General features: G+C 32.6%; 1 protein-coding gene across 4 annotated transcripts in view; it reads right to left on the bottom strand.

Moving 5' to 3' along the window:
- The window catches only part of sema4ab (sema domain, immunoglobulin domain (Ig), transmembrane domain (TM) and short cytoplasmic domain, (semaphorin) 4Ab), a 70,486-nt gene that overhangs the window by 17,977 nt on the left and 38,553 nt on the right, over positions 1 to 13,956 (bottom strand). The gene's annotated exons all lie outside the window — the stretch shown is intronic.

Here is a 13,956-nt window from a genome sequence, read left to right as displayed (position 1 = left end):
AACTGGCATAAACAATGACTAAAAACAAAGAGTGTGACATTTTCATACAGCATTGACAACAGTTTGTGTGGGGTTGAAAACAATGTGACAATGCAGAATAATGTATGATTTACTGTAATATACTGCCTTCCAAAAGGCTTGACTATACATCATCCTGATGTTGCAAAAATACAAGGAGATGATTAATCACATCTAATTATTCCAGATGAATAGTAGCGTACTGTAGATGTGAGTATTCTATAAAAACAGGTCAGTGTAAGATACAGAGAGCCTTTAGGCTAAAGGGACCAAGACGTAAGATATACATACACATGCTATATGACATTAGCATATTAATGTGCCACTGACACATCATCTGATGTAAAATATTATGACAGGTGTCACATTAGATTTGTGTGTAAAGTCCCGGTTTCTTTAGAAGATTACTATAGAAATATATAATTTAAACACACATTGTATATAATAAATGAACTATATATTGTATTAATGTATATCAATAAATATTACATAACTGTATTAAGGAAGCGCATAAGGAAAAACGAGGAAAAAATAAAGTTAAAGATAAATTCACAGACACCAGGGGGCAGACAAACACCCACAGAAATATTAATGGCACCAAATAGCGCTTAATAGATTAATTATGGCAGAAGACAAAAACTGTTCTCATGACAATGACGCAGAAATGACGCAGTGTTCTGACCACAATTACAGCTTTTTGATGAAAACGTTATGACAAAACATTAATTATCAAGTGGAAGTGTTCAGATTTAAGTTTATTTTCTTCTCTTTTTTTGAAGTTATTACTGTGTACACTTGTAGTTGTTTTAGCATAATATATGATATAAAAATAATATAATAAACTGGGGCAATTGTAACACACACACACTCCATTATAATTCTTTTCAATTTTACTTGAAGAACACCAATCATCTTTTTTAACATAAATTATTATTATAAGTGCAAAAATTAATAAGATATTTTATATATTTTGACTTATAAGGATGATACTTTCAGAACTGCCAGTGTCAACAAAATTAGTCCAATTATTGCACTCTTCTAAAAAAATCTACATCAAAGTAATCAGTTTAATGATTTAGTATCTAATAATATTACTTGAACACACACACACACACACACACACACACACACACACACACACACACACACACACACACACACACACACACACACACACACACACACACACACACACACACACACACTCTACAATATTTATAGATCTTGGTTGTTGATTAAAAATCTGAGAACTAATTAAAGTTATTAACATTATTATGCATTCATTAATTTCAAAACAATACTAGTTAATAAATCAAATGAAAACTCCTCTTATAAAACAAACAATAGTCCTTTCTAAGGCAAATGTGGGAAAAATATTAAAAAGCCTTTTTTCGAGTGCCTTGGACTGATTTTTGCGGTTTGTTTTGATTTGTTCCCTTACCCAAAGAGCACAGACACATTATTTAAGCCATTATTCAAGCTTATTATTAAAGCTATTATTTAAATTTGGCATTTAATCATAAGTAATAGTTTTACACAGAAAATAAATGACAGAACAATGAATAAATACAAACAAGAATAAAATAAAACGTGTATTTGTCTAATTTAAATGTAAGCCACACATTAGCTAAGCATTTCCCTTTTAAAGAGAACAAACGTAGTGAAAGACTGCTGAACCACTGTCTGAAATGCACTTTTGATCAACTGTATTATGAACTTGTTTGGTATTTTCCTTTTGTATTTTTTTTCCTTCGGAGTGAGTAGAAATGTGTATATTCAATACAAAGTAGTATTGACTTCTAATACTGTGCTCAGACATTTATTATTGAAATAATGTCACAGGTAGTTGGTAGATCTGTGTAAAAAAAGGCCTGCCGCCACAGCTGGAAAAAATCCTAGAGGAAACACTGTCTGGATTAATCAGTCATTTGATCAGCTGTAGTTAAAAATTACGAGTTTTTCTCCTTTAAGGGGTTAATATGGTGTCTCTGTCACCATCTTGTGGATAAACAACATCCACCGTCTTTTCTCTGCTCAATGACAGGATGATGCCCGCCGATGCGCTGTCTCTCCAAATATATAGATATTTCAAATAGGCACTATCCTTACAAATAAACTGCATAGTTGCAATCTAAAAACTACAAACTTGCCTAAAAAAAAACTTACTCTATAGATCAATCCGATGTGGAGTAAAAGCTTATAAATTTATTTTTTCTACTGCACTTAAGTTATACGTGACACTAAAAGTGCCCGGAAGAAAAACAAAGTCATTTTCAAAAAGTCTATTCTTGAAGCATGCAAAGACAACTTCCTGTTCATGCAGCCAATATAAAGTAAACTCTGTCTTAAATGTTTTTAAACTGCTTTTGCTTGACTTTTATTAGCCTTAAACAGTTACAGTAGTTCCTTTACTAGACAAATGGTTCACCTCAAGTTTGACATTTGTGAGAATTTGTGAGTAAATCTGAATGTGGTTGATGCTGTTTTCTCAAAGCAAAAACCTGCTGTAAAGCAGCCAATAGCTGGTTTCTGTAAAGCCATCTTCCCTCAGAAACCACACGAGACATATCTCAACACAATTAGGTTAAATCTAGAGTCGAGACAAGATGGGATTAATGTGTCTGATAAATGTTCCAGCAATATGCAGCTTCTGTACCTGTAAACACTCATTGTTGCATGTGAACTCTAAAATGCATCCATGCAAACACTGCATAATAAAGATTATATATGAACCACAAAGAAAAGCATGACAAAGAAAATAACCAAAAATTAACTGGCTGCAAGAATTATTGATTGTATTTTATTTAGTTTGACAAAACAAATATGCATTGTAACCATGATCTACTGAATATGCAAAAACAAGCATGAATGCAAGCATTGTTGCTTTGCATGAAATAAGCATTTCAACTGATGCGAGCGATTAAACTTTTTTTGTGAGAGTATGAACATTAATTTTAACATGTTTGAGGTTTCAAAAAGTCTCTTAGAGGGTTTTATATCAAAGATCAAGACCAATTTCTTTGTTAATGTTTGTGCAATACATGTCTCAGCCATTTATGTATTTAGTAAATTAGATGTAATTTATTATTATAACTAAACATACTTAAGTTTTCAGCGTTTTGAGGGATATTTAGTATATTCAGACCAACAGTACCTCTGATTAGCTATTTCAGACATTAATGTATGCCAAACTATGCAAATTATGTATCTAGTTTGATTTTACTTTTAAATGTAGATACACATGTAGATATGTAGATGTAGATACAAACACCTCTATTACGAAAAAATCTAGTGAATAATTACAATGTGTGTGTGTGTGTGTGTGTGTGCGAATGTATACTGTATACCTGGTTGTTACAAAACCATGTACTGTACACATCTTATAAGATTGAATCATTCACTGATTCATTCAAGTCAGCTGATACAATCAGGTACTTAGTCACTTTTTTAAATTACTCAAATGAATGAATCACTAACAGATTCCTTCAGCTTGGAAAATAGCAACAGTTATCATGTGTTTGAAACTATTTTTAAAACAGCAGTAAAACAGTGCTAAAACATCAACACTGTCAAATTTCGGTCTAAAAATGTAATTTGCTTATTTTTGTAATTTAACTTTATTTTTAAAGTTTTTTTCCCGTTTTATTTGCCAACTGTTGGGTTTGTTCGCATTTGACAACAATTTTGTATTTTTTTTAAAATAGTGTAATGAATTTATAGACATATGGGTTAAAATAAACAAAATATTGTCAAGTAATAATAACAATAACAACAATAATAACAGCACTATATTAATAATAAAAGCCCCATCATTATTTTGATGCTTCATAACTGCAGTTTTACTGTACTGGTGTTTAATCATGAAACACTAATATGCTCAATAAAACTGCATTTGAGGAATTCCATGCAAATGTCAACCTTGCCATGAAAAAAATGACATTTTCAGCAAAATACGGAAACCGTTTCTAGGTGTTTTGTGTAAGCAAATATTTTACAGTACTTTAGAAATACTCAGAAATGTTTTCAAACTATTATATAAGTCACACAAGTGGGAATTTCACATCTGTCACATCCAAAACGAAGAGATGTCACATCCATAACGACACTTCTTCCACATTAATGCAAAAATAATAAATAAAATAAAATCAATTATTTTTGTTTAATAGAGAGCCAACTCTTATCTTTTAATTAGTTGTATTTTTTGGGGTTGGGCAGTTTAATTCACAGAATTCTACAAAGTATGTTTTTACAGTAAATTTTTATACTTTTTGGTCACAACCAAAACGCATATTTATTTCCCTCATTTAAAGTACAAAACTTGTTTACAGATTGATATTTTTCTGATCCCTTAACTCTGTGGTCAGTTTTTCTGGAAAATATAAACAGATGTTTCAATATAATGTTAGCATAAATTTTCTCTGTGAATTTATGTTTTGAGTTTTTACTGCAAATGTCACATCCATAAAGTCATTTATTTTATCAGATCGGTCAAACAGCTAATTTGTGAAATACTACAAGTTTTATTAAGTAATATATGTGTAACTTATATTTAACCATTACAACTGCCTTCAGTGTGACATGATCCTTTAAACATCATTTCAATGTAAAATCTGGTTCAAAGAAAATTTAATTGTAACAATACTGAAAACAGTAGTGTGTCTTAATATTTATGTAAAAACTGCTGACTGATTTGATCATAGAGCTGGGCGATATGGCAAAAAAAATTATCACGATAATTTTTTCATATTAGTCGATAACGATATTTATCACGATAAATGCTAAATCTTTATATCTATCAATTTTCAGCATGCTAATGGCTGTGCAGCTGATTTAACACATTTAGTGAAATGTTTTAGCTGTCTGACAATATAAATAATTAAATAATAAACAAAAGAACAATCTTAATTCAGCATTTACTGTTCAAGTTTTCAACAACCAAAGACATTACCTACAAGTTATTGGATATTATTGTAACATCAGAAAAAAAAAACCCTGGTTTGGAACAATGTGAGTTAAAGGTCACATCGTTTTCAGTTTTGGATGAACTCTCCTTTTAATGGTGAGTATGGTGAATTTAGGGTGAAATATACTTTAATGCATTTATCTATTGATTGTTGATAACGTTTTTATCGATAGACTTTATCGATGACTGATTAAGCATGGACATGCAAAGGTTTAGTTATGCTTTGCGCTGTGAGACGCGTCCACGCATTACATTAAGTGTGTGCACCTATGCTGTTACCCTCTTGACATCCCATATTGCGGGATGCATAAACCCTTCTTATGCGCATATCTCCAATTTATCCGCGCGTGTTTTAACTAAATTTGTCTGACAGACTAGCACGAATAGGTCTATGCAGACTCTCAATTTTCAAATCGCACATCACAACGAAAACTTGCAGGGAGCCAGCCGGGAAGCCTCTCCATTTACACAGCAAGCTTCTGAGCTCCATCCAAGTTTATTCTTCCGAGGTAACCCAAGAAATCTACCAGTGCTGTGAAAAGACTGTCCAGTTCATGCTGCTCAGACCGTGTTTAGTTAATGAATTAAAATGAAACCGTGAAAATAGTTTGATGGACTGTTTTGGCGCTAAAGCATATAGCGGGCTTGTGTTAAAGCGCTTCACCTCAGATGTTATTCGTTCCTCTTGTTTATGCTGTAGATAACTGACCAACAAAATATACATCAAAATTAAGTTACACATTATACCAAACTAAATTCGTCACAAAAAGATACATTTTCAAGGAAATATGTTTATATTTATTTAGTTTGTGCCCGCCTTAAACAACTGCGGGTGGATGATGCTTCGCTCCGTGGAAAAAAAGGGATTTAATTAATGATCCACTGCTGTTGTAAACGTCTGTCATATATTTGCTGCATTTTAATATGTCATTAATAAAGATTATGTTTTGAGCATCTGATATCTCCTCTGTGATTATGTCCTTTAAATAAAGGCTGGTTCTTTTACTGTCAATGAGGGACAATAGTGGTATTACAGATTTCAAAACAAATATATTAATATTAAAAAAGGAAACATAAGCTTGACATCAAAATATCCTATTATTGTCGTAACAAATAAATGATACAGCCTGTAGTTTACAGCAAGCATCAAGTGTTCATTGAGATGTGATTGAGATTGTGTTGTCTGTCATATCTTTCGTCTCTCTTTTCGGGTTTTTTTTTTCTCGTAAGGCACGGCTTTCAAAAATGATGACATGAGACTCTGCTGGGTAGCTGCGCTGGTTTACTAACACTTGTTTAGGTCTGTAATTTCTTAGCATCTTCATAAGAGTGGTCTTGTTTTAAATGATGAAACAGGTCGTGGTGTTGCCTGCTTTGTGCTCACGATTCGTCTGCTCAGTTTGGGTTGCACGTTGCTCTGTTTTGTTTCAGATAGCAAAAAACTAAGTAGCTCATGAAGTCTAGTGAAGTTTCTTGTCAACAATATCTGTGACTCTGACCTTTTTTTACCTTATTTCTTTCTTACTCATTTAAGTGCAACTAACACTGTATGGTTGTAAACTCGTACAGCGTGCGGCATCCGGAAGGGCAGGCTGCAAAATGCTTGCACAACGTTACGCATAGTGCATAAATATTATCGAACAATTATCGAACTGTCTTTATCGTTTTATCGAAAAATTTTATATTGTGATAATTATCGATATCGAATTGTCGCCCAGCCCTATTTGATCATTTTAATTCATGCTTGCCTATAAAATTTTAATTTATTTAAAGAAATGGTAGCAGTAGTGTAAAAGCATATAGATCCATATAATACAGTTCAATGCTATTAGACACAGCTTATTTATTAAAATATTCACATTAGGTTTATGCAAAACTTTAAAGCTTACTGTCAATTTAGTTGTATTTTAACTGATCACACAAACCTTGGTTAATATTTAAATAAAGAAATAGTTACACAAGTGAAGAGCGGTTTGTGAAGAGCCCATAAGGCCTCAATATAGCAGCCTATAAACTGTAAAGTCATTCTAATAAAACAAAACAGTAAGTGGTTTAGATCACAATGACAACCTAAACATCAAAACTAAAAATAAGGTCTCAAAAGCCCCTTGTACGGAAATGTATGGGTCCATTCTTGTCTACAGACCACCAACAAAAAGATGAGCATGAGATAGTAGAGGCTGTTTCTTATTTGAGTTTGGCACCTTATCAGATGGAAGAGGAAACTTTCTGAGGTCAGTTTTGAACATGACAATGTGGTGGAACAAAAAGCAGCAGCTGAAAGAAGAATCAGTTTAAAAAAAAAAAAACACTTTCAAACTCACTAAAATATAAATAATATATGGTAAATACTAGGGCTGCGCGATGTGGCAAAAAAAAAAAAAAAAATCTAGGTTTTTTTATAAAGTTTGACCGATTCACGATTTCGATTTTTTTAGTGTGTTACTAGTCTTCTCAAAACATTACAACAACATGACTGAAGTAACATTCTCAACTTGAAAAACCATCTGGTTAAGGAACATTGTATTTTTAATGGCCATGTCGTACAAAAATCGGTTAAGGTGTAAATAAATGTAAAACAAATTCACGAGTGAAATAGTGTTGCTGAAGATTTGAATAAGAAATATTTGTGTAAATATTGCACTTGAAGGAATACAGAGTATTTTTGCAAGTTTTGCCTAGGAAAGATTGGCTGTCAGCTCGGCTTTGACTTTGTCTTCTGATTGAATGACAGGTTGTAATGATGCTGCCTTTTTCTTAAAAAAATACAGTGGAAGAAAAGGACTGAACCTGGAAACTGTAAAGCCTAATTTAACCCAATGTGTGAAGTTGTGGACGTATAGCAGGAGCAAATACAAGCACCAGATGTGTGTCTAATATAAAATAATATATTTAATCTATTTTTCTTTTTTCCCCCTTTTAAATACCGATCATTTGATGCGCTTTGCTCTATCTGTATTATGCTGCCTGATCTGTCTGGTTTTCAACTAGGTCCGCTAAGTGACGTCATGGGGGCGGGTACTTTCATTTTCACTGCTACAGTTCCTCACCTCTGCTCGTGTTCAAACCAAAAGATCGGCGCGGTTTTTCACATGGCAGGCTTTTGCGTCCTTCAAACATGTTGAGATCGAGTTTATCGACTTGATGAGGGAATATGTCTTGACAATCCACACAGACGTGATTCAGACTAATGCAACAAGTAAAATCCTACATGACTTCACGCTTTAACAGGCAGTAAAGCAGGTCGCACATCAAAAGCGCCGCAACACGGCGCGCACATGACAGTTTAAACTATCATACACCAGTTGTGCACATTCGCATGATATTTAACATGAAACTAATCAGATGGCGCTCTGTGGTGCGACTGAAATATTACCTGCGTCCTGAATCGGGGTGCTGCGCATCGCGTCGCCGAGAGGCGCTTCTGGTGTGCTTCCTGCTTCATACAGAGTGAACCAAAGCGCATTGGTGCCATTATAATGTATTAATTTTTTATTTTTTTTTAAATCGCGATTTCTCGATTTGATTCAAAATTAAATAGTCTGAAAACGTAAATTCGAATTAATCGAAAAAAAAAATAAAAAAATCGCCCAGCCCTAGTAAATACATTATTTTCACATTGTACTCATTTAATAACTGAATTCTGAACTCATTTCTTTTGTCTTTGCCATGATGACAGTGCTGTAATAATATTTTACTAGTTATTTTGCAAGGTAATAGCATTCAGCTTTAACTCAGTATAATTTAAAAGATTATCAAGGTTGCGAGTTTATTTAGGCTAGTCATTGGACAACAGTGGTTTGTTTTGTAGACAATCAAAACAACAGTATTTCTTAAGGAGAATACTAATACTAACTTAAATAGTATTTTAGAAAAATTCTGAACTGCTTTTATTCAGGACAATTCTTATTTACTTTCTAAATAAGAAAAACATCTAATAAAAATACTGTAAAAATGTCCTGTAAAAGTGTAAAACATATATTGGCAAAAATTTTAAACAGAATTAAAAGTTTACAGTAAGCAAATAATTTTTCCTTGCAATGTAATTGAATAAACAGGGTTTCATCAAGTCAAATTTAAGACTTTTCATTATGAAGAATTTTTCAAGATTTTTGCATTTTGAATGAAATTTCAAACTTGCACAAGGCTAAATGTTAAGAATTTTTTACAATGGCCCAGTTAAAACATTAAGGCCAATCCCAATTCTACCCCAAAGCCCTTCCCTTTACCCCTACCCCCCATTTTACACATTCACATGCAGGGGTAGGGGTGTCTCAATTCTTTTTAGCTTGAAGGCGTAGGGCTAAGGGAAAGGGCTAGATATCCCTTGAAACAGAGATTTTTCAGGACCACACTCGAAACCAAGGGGTAGGAAAATTTCCCAGAATACACCATCTACAGTGGCACGGAAGTAAGGAGATCCAAAAAATCCCCTGTCAGAAAAGTCTAGCGCCTGGGAATGAGCTTTTTACATTGTCTGGTATAATGTCAATGTTATTTTCGTGTCTTTGCATAGAGGAATATGGCCACGGTGTAAATTCACAGTACATAGTTATGATCTTATTGTCACATTATAGAATTTTAATAAAATGATATCGTTGCCTTCAGTGATTCCCTGAATATAAATACCAATGAAATAATGCAACTGGATATCTAAAACAGTCGCGATCATCGATCTCATATGAAGCAAGAGATCACGATGGCATATGATGATTTGTGCAGGTGTAGTAGTGGTGTCCCATTTCTTAGGGGTAAATTTCGAAGGGGAAGGAAAAGGTGTACAAAATAGAATTGGGATTGGGCCAAAAAAAAACAATAAAATGAAATGTTATTGTAAGGAAGATAATTAAACCATATTGGTAAATGGAGTTAATAAATAATCTTTTGTTGAAACTTTTAAGATGTTAGTTCGTGATTGGACGGCTGTTGGCCCAGTTCAGCACATGGACATGGACAAGGAACCTGCAGATACCCTGAATAAATAACATAACCAAAATATTTTATTTTATATAATCTGGCTAAAGAATGCCAATAATGAAAGTGAAAAATCATAAAACAATAGCCTAATCTGAAAACATTTCCACAGTACTTTTTAAATATTATCTAACGTAATTCTTAATTGACAAAAGGTCTACACTCTTAAAAAGCAAATCAAACTGAAGAAAAACAGACGTCAGAACTCTGAATTCATCCGCATTCTTCCATACAGCGAGCAGAACAGAGGGGTGAGGTGATGTTACGCAACTACTTCACTTTAGAAAAACTCGTGCAAATGCTTGCAGAAACACACCGCTATCAGAATGTTTGGAAAAGCAGTGACAGCAAGGATAGTGAGGTCATAAAGGAAGCTCAAAGATAAAGTAAGCTTATTAACTTCTGAGTCACATCAAAATCTACACATTTTTTACTCCATCCGCAGTTCTTATTCTGCCTTGGAACGTGTGAACGGGTTCTCTGTTAGCTGTCATGACCCTGGGATGAAAACATTGGGCTCCGCAGGGAGGCTAATCCTAAAGCTGAGCCGCAGCATACCAGCTGTCTTCTCCCAGCAGACATCTGAGCCAGAAGAACGTCAGCACTGCTTCTCCTCCACCCATGTTCACTATACATCATTCACATGACAACTTCTGCGTAATTGCTGCCTTTCACAGGAATAAACAGCCACATATGCCAGAAAACTCATATTACAGAAAACTTGCTGGTGTTTATCTGCTAACACTTAAACTTTAACACTTCTAACTGTTTTTGTAACACGATTAGATCCACTCCACAGATTTCCACAAAAAGCAGTGAAGAAAATGAAGAAAATATCTGCATGTGTGTTTGGGTGGAAATAAGTAATCTGCTTAAAAACAAGGAATGATTAAGCCGATAATTAAACAGGGCCATAAAACCATTAAACAGATGTATATTGTCTTTTAAAAATACAGGGAGGAAGTGGAATTTCTGAGAAAATCTTGGCTCATTAACAATTTATAAGTGACTGTGGCCTCCTAAGTTTTTTACTGAGCTAAAGTCCAATAATTCCTCATATGAACAATAAGACCTGTGAAGATGTGGATCTGAGAGTCAGCAAGAGGCTGTGAAATTATGCAACCCCTGGGTACATTCATTCAGTATAAACCACAAACATTAAAGAAGAACTTTTTTTTTTTTAAAGATCAGTTTTTTTTTATTTGTAATGAATTAAAGAAGTTTATTTTAAAAAGGTCAAAGTTTAAACATCCCAAGCTCACTGGAAGTCTTAGAGCTGTCACTATATCTAATTCTTGACGGGTGATATATTGCACCGAAATTAATTGGGATAAACAATATTATTGCCACTTTAAAATATTTATAATAATAATACATTTTACAACATAATAGTGTAATAATTCAGGTAAACTTGTTCAAAGAATATTCTATTTTTAAGATTATTCAGACATTAGAAATTGGAACATATAAATATAAATATCTTAAAGCAAATAAATAATAGACAAAACAATGTGTAAAAACAAAAATAACATTAAGTCAAATGGACTGTAGATGTTTTATTTTATGTCTTTAAAGTGCTTTTAATACATTTATTCTATTCAAAACAACATTTACATACTTAAATTTAGCTTTGAAAACATCAGATGATGAAGTTGCATTCGTATGACTTTTTGTTGTGTAACCAAATCCTGATCCTTTGCATTTTACACGTTTTTAATTATGTTTGATGTGCAAAAATGTTCGCTAAGAATGTTTCTTAAAACAAAAGCATATAAACATGTAAAACTGTGAAACAGAATATAGTGTCTAGGTTTAATAGATGTAAAATAAAATAATTAAATGTTCTATAATTTTATTAGTTGATGCATATAGTCGTTTATAAATGGAATTTTTTATATTTTTCTAGCATGTTATAAAATAATTTACATTTAAATTATTTTTAAATTTAACATAAAAATTTAACATTAGACTACATTAAATTACATTATAATAAACATTTAGTAATGTGCCACCTTTATCCACTTTAGATCACATCGACAAACATCTTAATAACAGTGTGAACAGGTCTAAATTACTTTCTTTTTTACTACATTGGAAATGAAACTAGGAATCAGTAAGAAACTAAAATGGTAAGCAGAATTGAAATTGATAAAATTCTAATAATACCAAACCCTACTTATAACATACATATTCTGCATGAGTATATTCTACATCCCTAATTCTACCCGATACATAAACCCAAGCAATACCTTAATAACTATTAATAAGCAGCAAATAAGGAGTAATAAGCTGCAAATAAGCAGCAAATAAGAAGAACATCTGCTGCGTAAAAACTTGCTAGATAAGTTGGGGGTTCATTTCAGCTCTAGCGACCCCAGATCAATAAAGGGACTAAGCCGACAAGAAAATTAATAATATAATATAATATAATATAATATAATATAATATAATATAATATAATATAATATAATATAATATAATTAATGACAGACACAGCATTAACCATTTTAAGTGAATTCATTATTAATATTGTTTTTATGTTTTATGTTAGTGTCTAGACATTCAACCTACAGCAAGAAGCAGCGGATATCAGTTTGCAGGAGTCATCATGAAACACCTGAATCTGTGTGATCTGACTCACACTGTAATTGGTACTGCTGGGAAACAGGGACTTGAGAGCCCAAATTAAATCATGTAAGTAACCCTCAAAAACTCACGTTCTAGCCATTTACAATGGAGTAAGCAAACAATTCACAAGTCAAATGACTGATCCTGAATCAGCGAAACTGATGAATCTGCATGTCTTAGCACCTGTGACTCTCCACTCTCCAGATAAACAAAGAAAAGCTTTTTTTTTTTGTTTACAGATTCTTATGACTCCAACAGAAAAGTCATTTGCCAGGTCAGTCTGACCCTGGCCTGCTTTGCCTCTTGGACTAGACTCCTCTCATCAAATGTCCACGGTTCAGAGAACAAAGGCCTCCATTCATTAAAAAAAAAAGAAACAAAATAACAATTTTCAATTACATCAGCGGATTTATCTGTTTACTTGTTTTGCAAAAGTAGGCTGTTTTAACTTCCTTTTCTGTGACCCAAATGTATTACCCTAAAACCAGCGTATTTGTATTTAATGCATGTTATAACTTATGAGTTTTATTTGATATTTTATTATTTGATATTTAAATAATTCATTAATGGATATTTATTATTTGATAAACACAAGACATGTTTGCCATAAAAAAATTTATAAAAAAAAAAAAAAAAAACTTACTAAATCAATAGAGTAAACATTTAAATAGTAATAAAACTTGAAGCATCATAGTATTAAAAAGGATTGCCTGGGATTTTACAGTAATAATAAAGCATACCAAAGGTACACATTTCAAACAAATACTGCTCTAATAAAGTTTCTAGACACCTGACAATAATCATCATGAAAAAAAAAAAGATGTGTTAACGTTTTTTTCTTAATTGTTTACATTTTCATTTCAAGTTTTGTTGAATTGTAATTGTATTTTACATTTCAGCAGTGTTTTTACATCAGAAAAACGCTGAGCATTAACAAACTTTAGAAAATTCAGTACATACATATTTAATATTTATATAAGCACTTCAGCAATAATGTATGATAATCAGTCATGAATAAATAACTTTTAAAGTATATTTAAAGCACAATGTATGACAATGCATACTACTAGTATTATGTAAAACATTAAGATCAATGAGATCTTTATATGTATGCTCCAAGATCCTAGAATTTAAGAACCTGAGAGAAGAACTCTGTTCAACTTAGTGAGAGGCCATTGCGGAACTGAAACCTAATCTAGAAGTAATATTTAAAGAGGCCATAACAGGACATCTGCATCAAAGCTCTCATTGAGCGCAGACGACTCCTCTTAAGAGGATCCAGACAGATGCTTTGTTCCTTTTACATCCAATGCTTTCTAATCAGGACGATGAATTTGATCTACGTCAACGAGTTGTAACGAACTTCCTTATGT

Source organism: Danio rerio, chromosome 19, assembly GCF_049306965.1.
Source record: "Danio rerio strain Tuebingen ecotype United States chromosome 19, GRCz12tu, whole genome shotgun sequence".
Taxonomy (NCBI): Eukaryota; Metazoa; Chordata; class Actinopteri; order Cypriniformes; family Danionidae; genus Danio; species Danio rerio.
Note: the sequence above shows the minus strand (reverse complement) of the source record. Positions and strands in the feature narration are given on the sequence as shown.